Here is a 17,768-nt window from a genome sequence, read left to right as displayed (position 1 = left end):
GTGTGTGTGTGTATATATATATGTGTGTGTGTATATATATGTATACACACACATATATATACACACACACACACATATATAATCACCAAAAAAATAAAAAGAAATGGTTGTGTAAAATAGTGATGATTACAATAAAAAATTCTATTTACAAAATTCTTTACTTGAGCTCAAAAATCCCATTATAAGACCCAAATTAGAGTTACAACAATGCAAAAAAGTAAAATAAGGGAAATTGGAATATTCTAGTTATTTTTCTACCTAATATTAGCTATACAAATGAATCATATAAAATTGCTTTTGGTAATAAAAAATGCATATCAATAGTTTCATAAGACAAATAAATTTAAAAAATGAAATAATATCGAGCATCTTCTCTGAACACAATGAAATGAAACTAAAAATCAATAACGAGGGATTTTGGAAACTATACATGGAAATTAAACAATATGTTCTTGTATGACCAGTGGGTCAATGAAAAAAATTAAGAAGAAAGCTGAAATTTTTTTGAAACATATAATAGAAACACAATACACCAAAACCTATGACCTACAGCAAAAGCAGTGTTAGGAGGGAAGTTTACAGCTATAAGTACTACATCAAAAAAAGAAGAAAAACTTCAAATAAACAACCTAACATTTCATCTTGAAGAATGAGTAAAACAATAAGAAGCTAAACCCCAAATTAGTAGAGGAAAAGAAATAATAAAGATCAGAGCAAGATAAATGAAATTGAAATGAAGGAAAAATATATCAACAAAACAAAAAGATGGATTTTTGAAAAAATGAGACAAATTGACAGATCTTTAGTAAGAGTAAGAAAAAAAGAGAGATGACATGAATAAATAAATAAATAAATAAATAAATAAATAAATAAATAAATAAATAATAAAAAGGAGACATTACCACTGATACCACAGAAATTCAAAAGATGATTAATGGCTACTATGAGCAACAGTATGCCAATAAATTGGAAAATCTAGAAAAATGCATAGATTCCTAGTCGCGTACAATCTACCAAGCTTGTGTCATGAAGAATTCCAAAACCTGAACAGACCAACAACAAGCAACGAGCTTGAAGCCATAATAAAAATCTTCCAGTGAAGTAAAGTCTGCGACCCAATAGCTTCACTGCTGAAATTTAACAAACATTTAAAGAAGACATAATATCCGTCATACTCAAAGTATTCTTAAAAATAGAAGAGGAAGGAATGCTTCCAAATTCATTCTTTGAAGCTGTATTACCTAGATACCAAAACCAGACAAAGACACATCAACAAAAACTGTAAATAAATACACCACAAAACTAGAGGCCAATATCATTGATGAATATTGATGCAAAAATCCTCAACAAAATGCGAGCACACTGAATTTAACAACACATTAAAAAGATCATTCATCAAGACAAAGTGGAATTTGTCACTCAGATGCAAGAATGGATCAACATGTGCAAGTGAAATGAATGTGATACATCATATCAACAGAATGAAGGATAAAGACGATATGATCATTTTGATTGATGCTGAAAAAGCACTTGATAAAATTCAACATCACTTTACAATAAAAACCCTCAATAAGTTGGTGCCAGAAAGAGCATACCTAAACATAACTAAAGCCATATATGACAGACTCAGAGCTAGTATCATACTAAATTGGGAAAAACTGAAATACTTTTCTTTGAGATCAGGAACATGATAAGAATGCCTACTTTCACTACCATTATTTAGCATAATACCCGTAGTCCTAGCTAGAGCAACCAGACAAGAGAAAGAAATAAAGGGCATCCAAGTTGGAAAGGAAAAGAAGAAGTCAAATTTTCCTTGTTTGAAGATGATATGATCTAGTATTTGGAAACACATAAAGAATCCACTGAATAATTGTTAGAACTGATAAATCCAGTAACGTTGCTAGATACAAAATTAACATGTGAAAATCAGTGGGCTTTCTCTCTCTCTCTCTTTCTCTCTTCCTTCCTTCCTTCCTTCCTTCCTTCCTTCCTTCCTTCCTTCCTTCTTCCTTCCTTCCTTCCTTCCTTCCTTCCTTCCTTCCTTCCTTCCTTCCTCCCCTTCCTCCCCTTCCTCCCCTTCCTCCCCTCGCTTCCTTCCTCCCCTTCCTTCTTTCCTTCCTTCCTTCCTGCCTGCCTGCCTGCCTGCTTTTCTTTCTCTTTCTTTCTTTCTTTTCTTTCTTTCTTTCTTTCTCTTTCTTTCTTTCACTTTGTTTCTCTTTCTTTCTTTCTTTCTTTCTTTCTTTCTTTCTTTCTTTCTTTCTTTCACTTTGTTTCGATAGACTCTTGCTCTATGCTCCAGGCAGTGCTGCCATCTCAGCTCACTGCAACCTCCACCTGCCAGGTTCAAGATATTCTCATGCCCCAGCCTACCAAGTAGCTGTGATTATAGGCACATGCCAACATACCCAGCTAACTTTTTTTATTTTTGGGGTTTCTCCATGTTGGCCAGGCTGGTCTCGAACTTCTGACCTGAGGTGATCTGCTCATCTTGGCCTCCCAAAGTGCTGGGATTACAGACGTGAGCCTCCGTGCCCAGCCAAAAATCAGTGGCTTTTCTATATGCAAAAAATGAACGCCTGATAAAGACCTTAAGCATGTAATCCTACTTACAATAGCTATAGGTAAAATAAAATACATATAAATTAATTTGACCAAAGAAGTAAAAGATACCTACATGAAAACTATAAAGCATTGATGTAAGAAATTGAAGAAGACCCAAAAAAATGGAATGACAGTCTATGTTGTTAGAATGGCAGAATCAATATTGTTAAAATGTCCATATTACCCAAGGTAATCTATTGATTTATTGCAATCTCTATCAAAATACTAATGACACTCTTCACAGGAATAGATAAAATAATCCTAAAATTTATATAAAACCACAAAACACCCAGGATAGCCAAAGCTAACCTAAGCAGAAAGAACAAAACTGGAGGAATTACACTACCTGATTTCAAATTATACTATGGAGCTATAGTAACCAAAACAGCATGGTATTTGCATAAAAGTAGACACATAAATCATTGGAGCAAAATGTAGAATCCAGAAGGAAATACATACATCTATAGTGAACTCATTTTTGACAGAGGTGCAAAGAACATACACTGGAAGAAATAAACTGTTCATTAAGTGGTACTGGGAAAACTGAATATCCGTATCCATCTCTCACCCATATACAAAAATAAAATCAAAATGAATTAAAGTCTTAGATCTATGACCTCGAACTGTGAAACTACTGCAAGAAACCATTGGGCAAACTGTCCAGAAAACTAGATTGGGCAAAGATTTTTTGAGTAAGAGCCCACAAGCATAGGAAACCAAAGCAAATGGGACAAATTACGTCACATCAAGGTAAAAAATATGACAAATTGGATTATATCCTGCTACACAGCCAAGGATACAATCAACAAAGTGAAGAGGCAACCCACAGAATGGGAGAAGGTATTTGGAAACTACCCATCTGACAAGGGATTAATAATTAGAATATATAAGGAACTCAATTCTATATGAAAAAATATAATAATTTGATTGAAAAATGGGCAAAAGACCTGAATAGATATTTCCTGAAAGAAGACATACAAATGGCAAACAGGTACGTGAAAAAGTGCTCAACATCATTGGTGATTAGAGAAATGCAAATCAAAACTACAATGAGATATCATCTTACCCCTGTAAAAATGGCTTTTATCCAAAAGTCAGGTAATATTAGTACAAACACTATGTAGAACAGTTTGGATTTTTCCTCTAAAAACACTAAAAATAGAGGTACCACATGATCCAGCAATCTGACTGTTGGGTATATACCCCAAAGAAAGGAAATCAGTATATCAAAGAGGTATCTGCACTCCCATGTTTATTGCAGCACTGTTCACAATAGCCGAGATTTGGAAGACATGTAAATGTCTATCAACAGATGAATGGATAAAGAAAATATGGTACATATACCCAATGGAGTACTATTTAGCCATATAAAATATTGAGATTCTATCATTTGCAACAACTTGGTTGGAACTGGAGGTCATTATATTTACTGAAATAAGCCAAGCATGGACAGACCAACTTCACATGTTCCCACTTCCTTGTGGGAGGTAAAAATTAAAACAATTGAACTCATGGAGATAGAAAGTAGAAGCATGGTTACCAGATGCTGGGAAGGGTAGTGGGGTGTTGGGGAGAAGTTGAAATTGTTAATGAGTACAAAAAATAGTTGGAAAGAATAAATAAAGCCTAGTATTTGCTAGCACAACAGGGTGACTATAGCCAAAAATCATTTAATTATACTTTTTGAAATTAATAAACTGATATAATTAGATCATTTGTAACACAAAGAGGAAATGCTTGAGGTGACAGATACCCAATTTTTCCTGTAGTGGTAATTACACATTGCATGTCTGTATCAAAATATCTCATATAACCCATAAATATATACAACTACTATGTACTCACAAAATTAAAAATAAAAACTAAAAAAAAAATAAGGAAACATCACATTTGAACTGTACTTTAGACCAAATGAACATTAGAGACACATATAGAAAACTGCACTCAGAAGCAACACAATACACATTTTTCTCAAGGGCACACAAAATGTTCTCCAAGATAGATAATATCTTAGGCCACAGAACAAGCCTGAACACATTTAAGAAAACTGAAATTACATCAATTATCTTTTTCTGAACACAATGGTGTGAAACCAGAAATTGCTAACAAGAGAAATCTTAGAAAATGCAAAAATACATAGAAATTAAACAACATACTCCTGAACAACCAGTGGGTCAAAGGAGATATCAAAAAGCAAATTAAAAAATTCTTTGAGACAAATAGAAATAGATGTGCACATACCAAAAATTATGAGATGCAGCAAAAGCAGCCCTAAGAAATTTACAGCAATAAATGTCTATTTTAAAAAGGAAGACATATCTCAAGTCAATAATCTAACATTGCATCTCAAGGCACTAGAAAAAGAACAGACTAAATCCAAAATTATCAAAAAGAAGGAAATAAAAGGGACATCAAAGCGGAAATCAATAAAACAAAGACAAAAAATAGAAAAAATAAAACAAATTATTGTTTTTTATAAAGAATAAACAAAACTGACAATTAGCTATACTGAGAAAAATAAAAAGAAGTCTCAAACAAATAAAACTAGAAATGAAAAAGAAATGACAATTGAAACCACAGATATACAAAACATCATAAGAGATTACTATGAACAGTTTTATGAGAACAAATTAGGTAACCCTTAAGAAACATATAAATTCCTAAAAATATATAACTTACCAAGTCTGAATTACAAAGAAATAAAAAATCTAAACAAACCAGTAAAGGGTAAGCAGATTGAACCAATAATTTAAAGTCTCTAATGAAAGGAAAGCTCAGGGCTTAATGGCTTCTTTCTGAATTCTACCAAACATTTGAAGAAGAACTGATACCAATCGTTCTCAAAATTTCACATAGAATACTTTCCGGTTATTTTTTTCTATGAGGCCAGCATCACTCAGATACCAAAACCAGACAAGGACATTACGAAAAAAAAATTTCAGGCCAATAACACTGATGAACATAGATTAAAAAATCCTCATCAAAATACTAGCAACCCAATTCAAAAGCACACTGAAAGCATCATTTACCTTGATTAAGTGGGATTTCCCCCAGGGATTCAAGGATGGTTTAACAGATGTATATCTATAAATGTGATATACCACTTTAACATAATAAAAGATTAAAGCTATACAATCATATCATTAGATGCTGAAATAGCATTTGAAAAAAAATAAACATCCCTTTGTTATAAAAAACTGTCAATAGATTAGGAACAGAATAAATGTCCCTCAACAAAATGAAGGCCATATATGACAAATTGGCATGTAACATTACAATCAACAGTGAAAAGTTTAAAGCTTCTCCTCTAAGATCAGAAGCAGAACAAGAATATTCTCTTTTGCCATTTCTATTCAATATAGGACTGGAAGTCCTAGAACAATTAGGCAAATCAATACATAAAAGGCATTTGAATAGAAAACGAATAAGTGAAATTGTTGCTTTTTGCTGATGGCATGATCTTTCATATATATATATATATATATATATATATATATATATATAAAAAACCTAAAGACTCTACTAAAATGCTGTTGGAATTAATAAATGAATGAAGTTTCAGGTTACAAAATCAGCATAGTAAAATAAATAGCATTTTTACACACTCATTCACAAAATGTACAAAAAATTAAAATAGAAATAAAATTTAATCAAGGAGGGGGAAAATCTACACACTGAAAATTACTAAGCCTTGGAAAATGAAATTGAAAAAGACAAATAAGTGGAAACCTACTTTGTTTATGGATTGAAAGAATTTTATTGTTAGAATTTTTATAATATCCAAAGTGATGCATATATTTAATGCAATCCATTTCAAAATTCCAATGTTATTTTTTAGAGAAATGGAAAAAAAATTCTAAAATTCATATGTAAATATGAAAACTACTCAATAGCTAGAGAAATCTTACATAAAAAGAACAAAGCTGGAAGTGTCACATTACCTGAATTCAAAATACATTATGAAGCTATAGTAGTTGAAGCAGCATGGTACTGACATTAAAATAGACACATCAACCAATGGAACAAAATAGAAATTCCAAAATAAATTTATATATTTATTTTAATTTATTTTCAACAAAGGTACTAAGAATAGACAAATGAGAAAAAAACTGTTTATTTATTAAAAGGTGCTGAGAAAACTAAATATCCATAGGCAGAGGAGTGAGATTGGACTCCTACCTTACACCATATACAAAAAATGACTCAAAATGGATTAAAGCCTTAAATGTAACATCTGAAACTAAGACTGCTAGAAGAAAACATAAAAGAAAAAACTTCATATCATTGCCCTTGGCAGTGATTTTTTTTAAAATTTGATCTGAAAAGGTGAGGCCACAGCAACAAAAGACAAATGAGATTTTATCAAATGCAAAAGTTTCTGTATAGCAAAGGAAAAAAAAAAAAGAGTAAAGAGAAAGCCTAGAGAATAAAAACCTTGTAAGCCATGCATGTGGTAAGAGTTAGTATCTAAAATTATAAGGACCTCAAATAATAGCAAAAAAATAAAAAATAAAAACTCAATTTAAAAATGGGCAAATGACCAAGTAGGACACCTCTCAATGGAAGACACACAAATAACCAACAGATATTTGAAAATATGCTCAGTATCACTAATCATTAAGAAATGCAAATTAAAGCCCCAATGAAATATCACCTGACACCTGTCAGAATGGCTATTATCAAAAAGATGAAAGATAGCAAGTGTTGATGAGGATGTGGAGAAAAGTGAACACTAGCACACTGTTGATGGGAATTTAAATTAGTATAACCATTATGGGAAACAATATGGAGGTTTCTTAAAAAAGTAAAAATAGAGTTACTATATGATCCAGCAATCCCATTTCTGTATATATATATTCAAATACTTTGAAATCAGTACATCTAAGAGATACTGCACTCCCATTTTTATTGCATCATTATTCACAACAATCAAGATATAGAAACAACGTGTGTCTATCAACAGATGAACAGAAGAAAATGCATTATATATTCACAATAGAATACCTCTTAGCCTTAAAAAAGAGGGATATTATGCTATTTCTACTAACATGGATGAACAAGGAGAACGTTATACTAAGTGAAATAAGCCGGGCACAGAAAAACAAATACTGTATATTCTCATATTCATGTGAAAGATAAAAAAATGAACACATAGAAACAGAATCGTGGTTACCGGAGGCTTTGGAGTGGGAACAATGGGGAGATATTATTTAAAGATTACAAAACGTTCAGTTAGTAAGAATGAATGATAAGTATTTGAAGAGACAGCTGTCTTAATTAGCTTGACTCAATCTTTCCACATTGCATACATATATCATAGCCTCACTTTGTACCCCATAAATATGTACAACTATAATTTGTCAACATCCAATAAATAAACAAACAAAAACAAAAAAAGATTCATTTTGAGGAGTGGTCTCATGCAATTATGAAGACTGCCAAGTCCCACAATCTACTGTTTTGCAGCCTGGAGATCCAGGAAAGCCAGTGGTGTTATTCCAGTCTGAGAGAGAAAGCCTGAGAACCAGAGAAGCTGATGGTGTAAATCTCAGTCCAAAGGCAGAACATTTATGTCCCAGCTACAGAAGGAAGGCAGAAAGTAGAAAGGGGCAAATCTCTCCTTTCTCAGTCTTTTGTATTATTCAGGCCCTCAAGGAATAGGATGATGCCTACTGGCATCAAAGAAGACAATGTACTTTACTGAATCCACCAGTTCAAACATGAATCTGATCTAAAAATAACCTTCAGAGACACACTCAGAATTAATGTTTAATCTGGGCACTGTTATCCCTATAAAGTTGATGCATAGAATTAACCATCATGCACTAGTAGAACCACAGCTTCTGAATATTGTAGGAGATAAGTTTGTTGATATACTACCAGAAAATATCTTCAATTTTCTGCTTAAATTAGGATACAAATAGTCAGCAAATTTTCTTCTGATCAAGATTTTTTTTCTTTTTTATGTTACTTAACAGTAACCATTGGAACACAGAAGCATTTCTAAGTACATATTAAGAAAAAAAATCCAGTATCCACCACTTGTATCAAACTACAATGAATGTACAAGCAGATTTTAACACTTACTATACTTTAAGTTCTGGGATACATGTGCAGGTGTACATGTACATGTACATGCCATGGTGGTTTGCTGCACCCATCAACCCATCATCTACATTAGTTATTTCTCCTAATGCTATCCCTCCCCTAGTCCCCCACCGCCCGACTGGCCCTGGTGTGTGATGTTCCCCTCCCTGTGTCCATGTGTTATTGTTCAACTCCCACTTATGAATGAGAACGTTCAGTGTTTGGTTTTCTGTTCCTGTGTTAGTTTGCTGAGAATGATGGTTTCCAGCTTCATCCATGTCCCTGCAAAGGACATGAACTCATCATTTTCATTTATTTATTTATTTTACTTTACATACTGGGGTACATGTGCAGAATGTGCAGGTTTGTTACATAGGTATACACGTGCCATGGTGGTTTGCTGCACCCATCAACCCGTCATCTACATTAGGTATTTCTCCTAATGTTATCCATCCCCCAGCACCCCCATACCCCCTGACAAGCTCCAGTGTGTGATGTTCCCCTCCCTGTGTCCATGTGTTCTCATTGTTCAACTCCCACTTATGAGTGAGAACATGTGGTGTTCCGTTTTCTTTTCTTGTGTTAGTTTGCTGAAAATGATGGTTTCCAGCTTTATCCATGTCCCTGAAAAGGGCGTGAACTCAACCTTTTTTATGGCTATATAGTATTCCATGGTGCATATGTGCCACATTTTCTTTACCCAGTTTATCATTGATGGGCATTTCGGTTGGTTCCAACTCTTTGCTATTGTGAACTGTGCAGCAATAAATATACGTGTGCATGTGTCTTCATAGTAGAATGATTTACAATCCTTTGGGTATATACTGAGTAATGGGATTGCTGTGTCAGATGGTATTTCTGGTTCTAGATTCTTGAGGAATCACCCCACTGTCTTCCACAATGGTTGAATTAATTTACATTCCCACCAACAGTGTAAAAGTGTTCCTATTTCTCCACATCCTCTCTAGCACCTGTTGCTTCCTGACTTTTTAATGAACATCATTCTAACTAGAGTGAGATGATATCTCATTGTGGCTTTGATTTTTTCATATGTTTGTTAGCCGCATTAATTTCTTTTTTTGGAGAAGTGTCTGTTCATATCATTGACCCACTTTTCAATGGGGTTGTTTGTTTTTTTCTTGTAAATTTGTTTAAGTTCTTTGTCGATCCTGGATATTAGCCCTCTGTCAGATAGATAAATCACAAAATTTTTCTCCCATTCTGTAGGTTGCCTGTTCACTCTGATGAGAGTTTCTTTTGCTGTGGAGAAGCTCTTTAGTTTAATCAGATTCCATTTGTCAATTTTGGCTTTTGTTGCTATTGCTTTTGATGTTCTAGTCATGAAGTCTTTGCCCATGCCTATGTCCTGAATGTTCTTGCCTAGGTTTTCTTCTAGGGTTTTTATGGTTTTAGTCTTACATTTATGTCTATAATCCATCTTGAGTGAATTTTTGTGTAAGGTGTAAGGAAGGGTTCCAGTTTCATTTTTCTGCATTTGGCTAGCCAGTTCTCCAACACCATTTATAAAATAGGAAATCCTTTCCCTATTGCTTGTTTTCTTTTTCATATTTGTCAAAGATCAGATAGTTTTAGATGTGTGGCATTATTTCTGAGGCTTCTGTTCTGTTCCATCGTTCTATATATCTGTTTTGGTATCAGCAACATGCTCTTTTGGTTACTGTAGGCTTGTAGTATAGTTTGAAGTCAGGAAGCATGATGCCTCCAGCTTTGTTCTTTTTGCTTAGGATTGTCTTGGCTATAAGGGCTCTTTTTTGGTTCCATATGAAATTTAAAGTAGTTTTTTCTAATTCTGTGAGGAAAGTCAGTGGTAGCTTGAAGGGGATAGTACTGAACCTAAAAATTACTTTGGACACTATGGCCCTTTTTATGATATTGACTCTTCTTATCCATGAGCTTGGAATGTTTTTCCATTTGTTCGTGTCCTCTCTTATTTCGTTGAGCAGTGGTTTGTAGTTTTCCTTGAAGAGGTCCTTCACATCCCTTGTAAGTTTTATCCCTATGTACTTTATTCTCTTTGTACCAATTGTGAATGGGAGTTCACTCAAGATTTGGCACTCTGTTTGTCTGTTATTGGTGTATACGAATGCTTATGACTTTCGCACGTTGTTTTTTTATTCTGAGGTTTTTCTGAAGTTGCTTATCTGCTTAAGGGGATTTCAGGCTGGGACGATGGGGTTTTCTAAATATGCAATCATGTCATCTGCAAACAGAGACAATTTGACTTCCTCTCTTCCTATTTGAATACTCTTTATCTCTTTCTCTTGCCTGATTGCCCTGGACAGAACTTCCAATACTATGTTGCATAGGAGTGTTGAGAGAGGGCATCCTTGTCTTGGGCTGGTTTTCAAAGGGAATGCTTCCAGTTTTTCCCATTCAGTATGATATTTGCTGTGGGTTTGTCATAAATAGCTCTTATTATTTTGAGATACGTTTCATCAATACTAAGTTTATTGAGAGTTTTTAGCATGAAGGGGTGTTGAATTTTATTAAAGGCCTTTTCTGCATCTATTGAGATAAAGAAGAAAAGAGAGAAGAATCAAATAGACAGAATAAAAAATGATAAAGGGGATATCACCACTGATCCCACAGAAATACAAACTACCATCAGAGAATACTATAAACACCTCTACACAAATAATCTAGAAAATTTAGAACAAATGGATAAATTCCTGGACGCATACACCATCCCAAGACTATGACAGGAAGAAGTCAAATTCCTGAATAGACCAATAAGAAATTTTGAAATCGAGACAGTGATTAATAGCCTACTAACCAAAACAAGCTCAGGACCAGAGGGAGTCACAGCCGAATTCTACCAGAGGTACAAAGACGAGCCAGTACCATGACTTCTGAAACTATCCCAAACAATAGAAAAGAGGGACTCCTCCCTAACTCATTTTATGAGGACAGCATCATTCTGATACGAAAACCTGGCAGAGACACAACAAAAAGAGAAAACTTTAGGCCAATATCCCCGATGAACATCAATGTGAAAATCCTCAATAAAATACTGGCAAAACGAATCTGGCGGCACATCAAAAAGCTTATCCAACACGATCAAGTGGGCTTCATTCCTGGGATGCAAGGCTGGTTCAACATATGCAAATCAAAAAACATAAACAGAACCAATGACAAATACTACTTAGTTTTAAAGGTCATTTGTGTGCTCACAAAATGCAATTTTAAAAGGTTAGATTTAAATGTAGCTTTAAATAGAAAATCAAGGCTTTCTATTAGCTTTATTAAATGTTGCTTCCATTCTTCCATCTCACTAGAAAAGTCTTCATGAAATTTCTGCTTAGTTTCTTTCAAAAAAATTGCCTAAGGCAAATTACCAGAGAAATAGATAAAAATTATTCATAGGTTAAAGAAAAATAAGTTTATCTGTGTACAACTTTAATCCACTAAAGAAAGTTTATTGTAATCAATATTCCTTTAAAAGCCTGTAGCCTAAAATAAATACTTAAGAATTACTAACTTCAGGTTATTGTTCTTTGTCTAAATGCTATGATATTCAAGATTTTTTCATTTTAAAATATTTTCAAATTAATAAAACTGATTTTTGTCTTTTTTAAAATAAAATATTATCTGTTAGACCTACCAATACCCCAGCCTATTGACTTCACAGTGTTTTTCCTTTTGCTCTGAATTGAAAATTGTCCTATAATTAAGGCAGTCTTAATTTCTGTGATATATTTGTGTGGTTTCAGAAGGCCCAAAGTATGTCAGTTGTGATGATGACAAGACCTATTTCATCTTATCTGTCAAAAATAACATCTATGTTCATAGCTTTATTCCAATTAAGAATGGGGTGAGATTCTCTAAAGTAAAGAACTTGAAATACTGTTGGGAACTCAAATGATTCAGAGTAAGAACCACATAAGAGACTAGCAAGAACCATTTGTAATAATTGCCTAGGATACCTTTTTTTCACTTTGCCTGTTTGCAAAAAAATGTGATGAAAAATGGTCTCAAAGGACAAAGTATGATTTTAAGTCTCCAGCAAAGCAGAAACAGCAGAAAATAATAATATGTTATGCACCCAAGTGAATTTAAGAAGATCAAAGAGAATGGTTAGTTGTCTTGTCCTTTGCTGCACACAGCAAAAAATAAAAACTGCAACTTTCAATAAAGCACTGCACGGACAACTCTATAAAGATGTAAGAAGTCTTAGGACTAGAAAACAGCAATCTGAGACATTATCTTCAGTGAGTATGTTTGAGAATAAATGCCATTCACCTTTATAGATGTGAGACAGATGATCATTTTAGTTTCTTTGTACATTTAGGTGTTAATAGCCATTAAAAAAGGTTAGCCTCTAAGTACACGGTTCTAAAATGTGGTACTAATATTCACTAGGATTCAGTATTGTGTAAAGTAAATAAATTTAGTTCAATAGCCACCCTCTTTCCCTTTAAACACAATGTAAAACAAGGTGACTTACATATAAGGAGTAAAAATTTGTTTCTTTCAAATTTGTAATTCTGGGAAATGGTGGTTTGGATAGAAATATAAGCTTCCATCGTTGTCCTTTATTATTTGTACTACTTTCTTTGATAAAGATGACTTAAAAAGCAAACTGAAGGATCATATCAGAGAGCACAGTTCAACTAAATGTATTTTATTCAATGATCTGTTCATAAAATATGCCTAATTTTTATGACTATATAATAAAATCTTTGATAAAAACAAATGGAATGGGAAATGAGTTTACCCACATTTCTATAGATTTTTACATGGAGCTTCAGAGATTGTGAGGTGTAAAATAGGATTCAGGAAACACACAGAAGCCTGCTTCACTTGCATATTTTTTTTACACAGTTGTAACAGTGACCACTCTATTTTCCTAAATTCTAAGTTTATCACACCCTTTTTGTCCTGAGGAAAGTTGTTTATAGTTTTCTCAACCTGTCAGGTTTACCTTACTCCTGAGACAGGCTTAGATCTGTTAGTTACGTGACTTGATACTCTTTTATTGTTTTTTAACTGTGAAAAGAAGTTTGAATTTTGAAAGCAGCTATGCAAACTAATTTGAAATGTGATCATTTTTATTCAAGGTTTATAATGTCCAGACACTTGTCACTTTTACAGCCACATATAGAAAAGCAGGCGTGGCTGCTGCCAAAGTCAGAATTAAAACAAAACCTAAGTAAAATTTTCTATTGTATTTTTTCATTTTATGAAACCTACACATTATGTTTCTTCTTCTTTTACATGTCATTCACCTATTCTTTAAATGTCAAAGGAAATAAACATCCCTGAAATTATCAGTGTCATTATTGCTTTATGCCTTTCCAAGATCAGTACAAAAGGAATCTTGTGAACATTCTGGTTTAGATAACAATAATTTAAATTTGTAATATAACAAATATATTAAAGGAACCAAAGAAAACTTTGAAACATCTCAAAATACGGAATGTTGCAAATATACAGTAAACATGAAATGACTAACAATCTAGTGACAAAATTGGGTCAGAATTCAAAGTACCTTAAAATAAAAATTATCAAAGTCCACTGATGTTTTAAACAACATCAGATATTCAAAATTAGAATAGATTTGCTTTCTTCATGGCTTCTTTGCTTACAGGATAAAATGAATAACTGAACTATGCAAATAATTGCTAACTGATTCACTGCAGGTCAGAAAACTTTCACAAAACAGAGCAAAATTAATGCATATGGCAGAATTCATACACCCCCCACTCACACCCCCTACACACATGTACACATAAATCAGATATTAACCTTCCCTTTTTCATGTGGTTCCCATAGTATAAAAGGGCTCTACTGTTTCTGATCTCGTCCTTGCTCCCCTAACCAATTGTATGGGATGAGACTTCTTGTTGTTGTGGTTGTATCATTAAGATTTAGTCTTTGGCTTTTATATTTCACCATATGGATTTAATAGTTGATGGTAGTATTCAATAAGTTTCCAGGATGGGAGCAGAAATCTGGAAAATTGAAGAAGTACAACTAGAACCATGTATGATTTCATGTAGAGGGACTGCCTTAGTAGTAACAAAAATTAGGAAAGGCAGCAAGCAAGAATAAGTCTAAATACTGACAGCATTTTGGGAGTGATGGCATGGAGTAGGAAAAGTATATTTGTCTTCTCAGGCTGAAATAACAACATACCACAGGCCAGGTGAGGTAGTTCATGCCTACAGCCCCAGCACTCTGGGAGACCATAATGTGTCGATAGCTTGAGCTCAGGTGTTTGAAACTAGCCTGGCCAACATGGCGAAACTCCGTCTCTACAGAAAAAAAAAAAAAAAAAAAAAAAAAATTAGGTAAGTATGGTGGAGTATGCCTGTGGTCTGAGCTACTCAGAAGACTGAGGAGAGAGGAACACTTGAGCCCTGGAGTTTGAGGCTGTCCTAGACAACAGAGTGAGACCTTGTCTCAAAAACAAACCAGCAAAAAACCAACCACAGATTGCATGGCTTAAACAACAGAAATTTATTTTCTCATAGTTCTGAATACTGGAAAGTCTATGATCAAGGTTTGGCATGGTTTGGTTCCTTGTGAAGACTTTCTTCCTGGCTGGTAAATGAGCACTTTGTCCTCATATGGCTTTTCCAATGTAAGTGTCTCCAGAGAGAGAGCACAAGCTCTTCGGTGTCTCTTCTGATAACTACACTAAGATGGGGAAAAAAAACTGAAGTACCAATGTAATGCTGAGTTTTAGAATGACTCTCAGTGGAGAGAGGACATAGCACTGTTCACTGTTAAAGAGATTTGTCTTCATTCAAAGACTTGACCCCAATAATCAAAATACAGGAGGTACTGTTGTCTAGTATCAAAATAATGCAATAGTAGCCCCTAGAATGATCTAATTTTTCAATATTTTTGTTGAAATTATGTAGATGTCAGCAATTTGCTTTATCAAAAAATAAAAATTAGGCATTTCATAGAACATCCTAGATGAATTAGTAATAACTTTTTGAAGAGAACTTGAATTCTCAAATTCTTGAGTATAGTTAAATGAAGGATGCTGGAAATTTCAAGGTGATGTTTGAAGTATGTAAAAACCCTTAGCAAATCAGAAGTCATGGTTGGCTTGAAGAGATACCAAACTAGGGTGCCCTGTGTGAACATGAGTTGTTTCTTTTAAAAAAAGTGCTTTATTTCTTCTTTAAAAAAAATGGGATACATGTGCAGAACATGCAGGTTTGTTACATAGACATGCGTGTGCCAGGGTGGTTTGCTGTACCTATTGACTCGTCCTCTAAATTCCCTCCCCTCAGCCCTACCCCATAACAGACCCTGGTGTGTGCCCATGTGTTCTCAGTGTTAAACTCCCACTTATGAGTGAGAACTTGTGGTGTTTGGTTTTCTGTTCCTGTGTTAGTTTACTGAGGATGATGGCTTCCAGCTTCATCCATGTCTCTGCAAAGGATGTGATCTCATTCCTTTTTAAGGCTGCATAGTATTCCATGGGGTATATGTACCACATTTTCTTTATCCAGTCTATCCTTGATGGGCATTTAGGTTGGTTCCATGTCTCTGCTATTGTAAATAATGATGCAATAAACATACGTGTGCATGTGTCTTTATAGTAGAATGATTTATTTTCATTTGGGTATATACCCAGTAAGGGGATTGCTGGGTCAAATGGTATTTCTCTTTCTAGATCCTTGTGGAATCACCATACTATCTTCCACAATGGTTGAACTAATTTACATTCCCACCAACAGTGTAAAAGCCTTCTTATTTCTTCACAGCCTCGCCAGCATATATTTTTTCCTGACTTTTTAACAACTGCCATTCTGACTGCCATGAGATGTTATCTCGTGGTTTTGATTGCATTTCTCTAATGATAGATGATGTTGAGCTTTTTTTTCATATGTTTTTGGCTGCATAAATGTCTTTTGAGAAGTGTCTGTTCATATCCTTTGCCAACTTTTTAATTTATTTTTTTTCTTGTAAATATGTTTAAGTTCCTTGTAAATTCTGGATATTATACTTTTGTCAGATGGGTCTGCAAAAATTTTCTCCCATTGCATAGGTTGTCTGTTCACCCTGATGATACTTTCTCTTGCTGTACAGAAGCTCTTTAATTAGATCCCATTTATCAATTTTGGCTTCCGTTGCAATTGCTGGTTTTGTTTTTATCATGAAGTCTTTGCCCATGCCTATGTCTTGAATGATATTGCCTAGCTTTTCTTCTAGCGTTTTTATGGTTTTGGGTTTTACATTTAAATCTTTAATCCACCTTGAGTTAATTTTTGTATAAGGTGCAAGGAAGGGGTCTGGTTTCAGTTTTCTGCATCCCTTCTAAAACCAGTAGAAGACAAGGATGCCCTCTCTCTCCACTCCTATTCAACATAGTATTGGAATTCTGGCCAGGGCAATCAGGCAAGAGAAAGAAATAAAGGGTATTCAAATAGGAAGGGCAGAGGTCAAGTTGTCTCTGTCTGCAGATGATATGATTTTATATTCAGAAAAATCTATCATCTCAGCCCCAAACTGCTGCAACTGATAAGCAACTTTAGCAAAGTCTCAAGATACAAAATCAATGTGCAAAAACCACAAGCATTCCTTTACACCAACAATAGGCAAGCAGAGATCAAATCATGAATGAATTCCCAGTCATGATTGCTACAAAGAGAAAAAAAATGCCTAGGAATATAGCTGACAAGGGATGTGAAGGATCTCTTCAAGGAGCACTACAAACCACAGAGGACACAAACAAATGGAAATACATTCCATCCTCATGGATAGGAAGAATCAATGTCAAGAAAATGGCCATACTGCCTAAAGTAATGTATGGATTCAATTCTATTCCTGTCAAACTACCACTGACATTCTACACAGAATTAGAAAAAACTATTTTAAATTTCATATGGAATCAAAGAAGTCCCCATATAGCCAAGACAATCCTAAGCCAAAAAAAAAACAAAGCTGGAGGTGTGTACACTGCCTGACTTCAAACCAACTACAAGGCTACAGTAACCGAAACAGCATGGTACTGGTAGCAAACAAGACACATAGACCAATGGAGCAGAACAGTGACCTCAGGAATAACACCACACATCTACAACCATCTGATCTTC

Source organism: Hylobates moloch, unplaced genomic scaffold (assembly GCF_009828535.3).
Source record: "Hylobates moloch isolate HMO894 unplaced genomic scaffold, HMol_V3 SCAFFOLD_4, whole genome shotgun sequence".
In the NCBI taxonomy this organism is placed as follows: domain Eukaryota; kingdom Metazoa; phylum Chordata; class Mammalia; order Primates; family Hylobatidae; genus Hylobates; species Hylobates moloch.
This window is presented reverse-complemented; position numbering follows the sequence as displayed.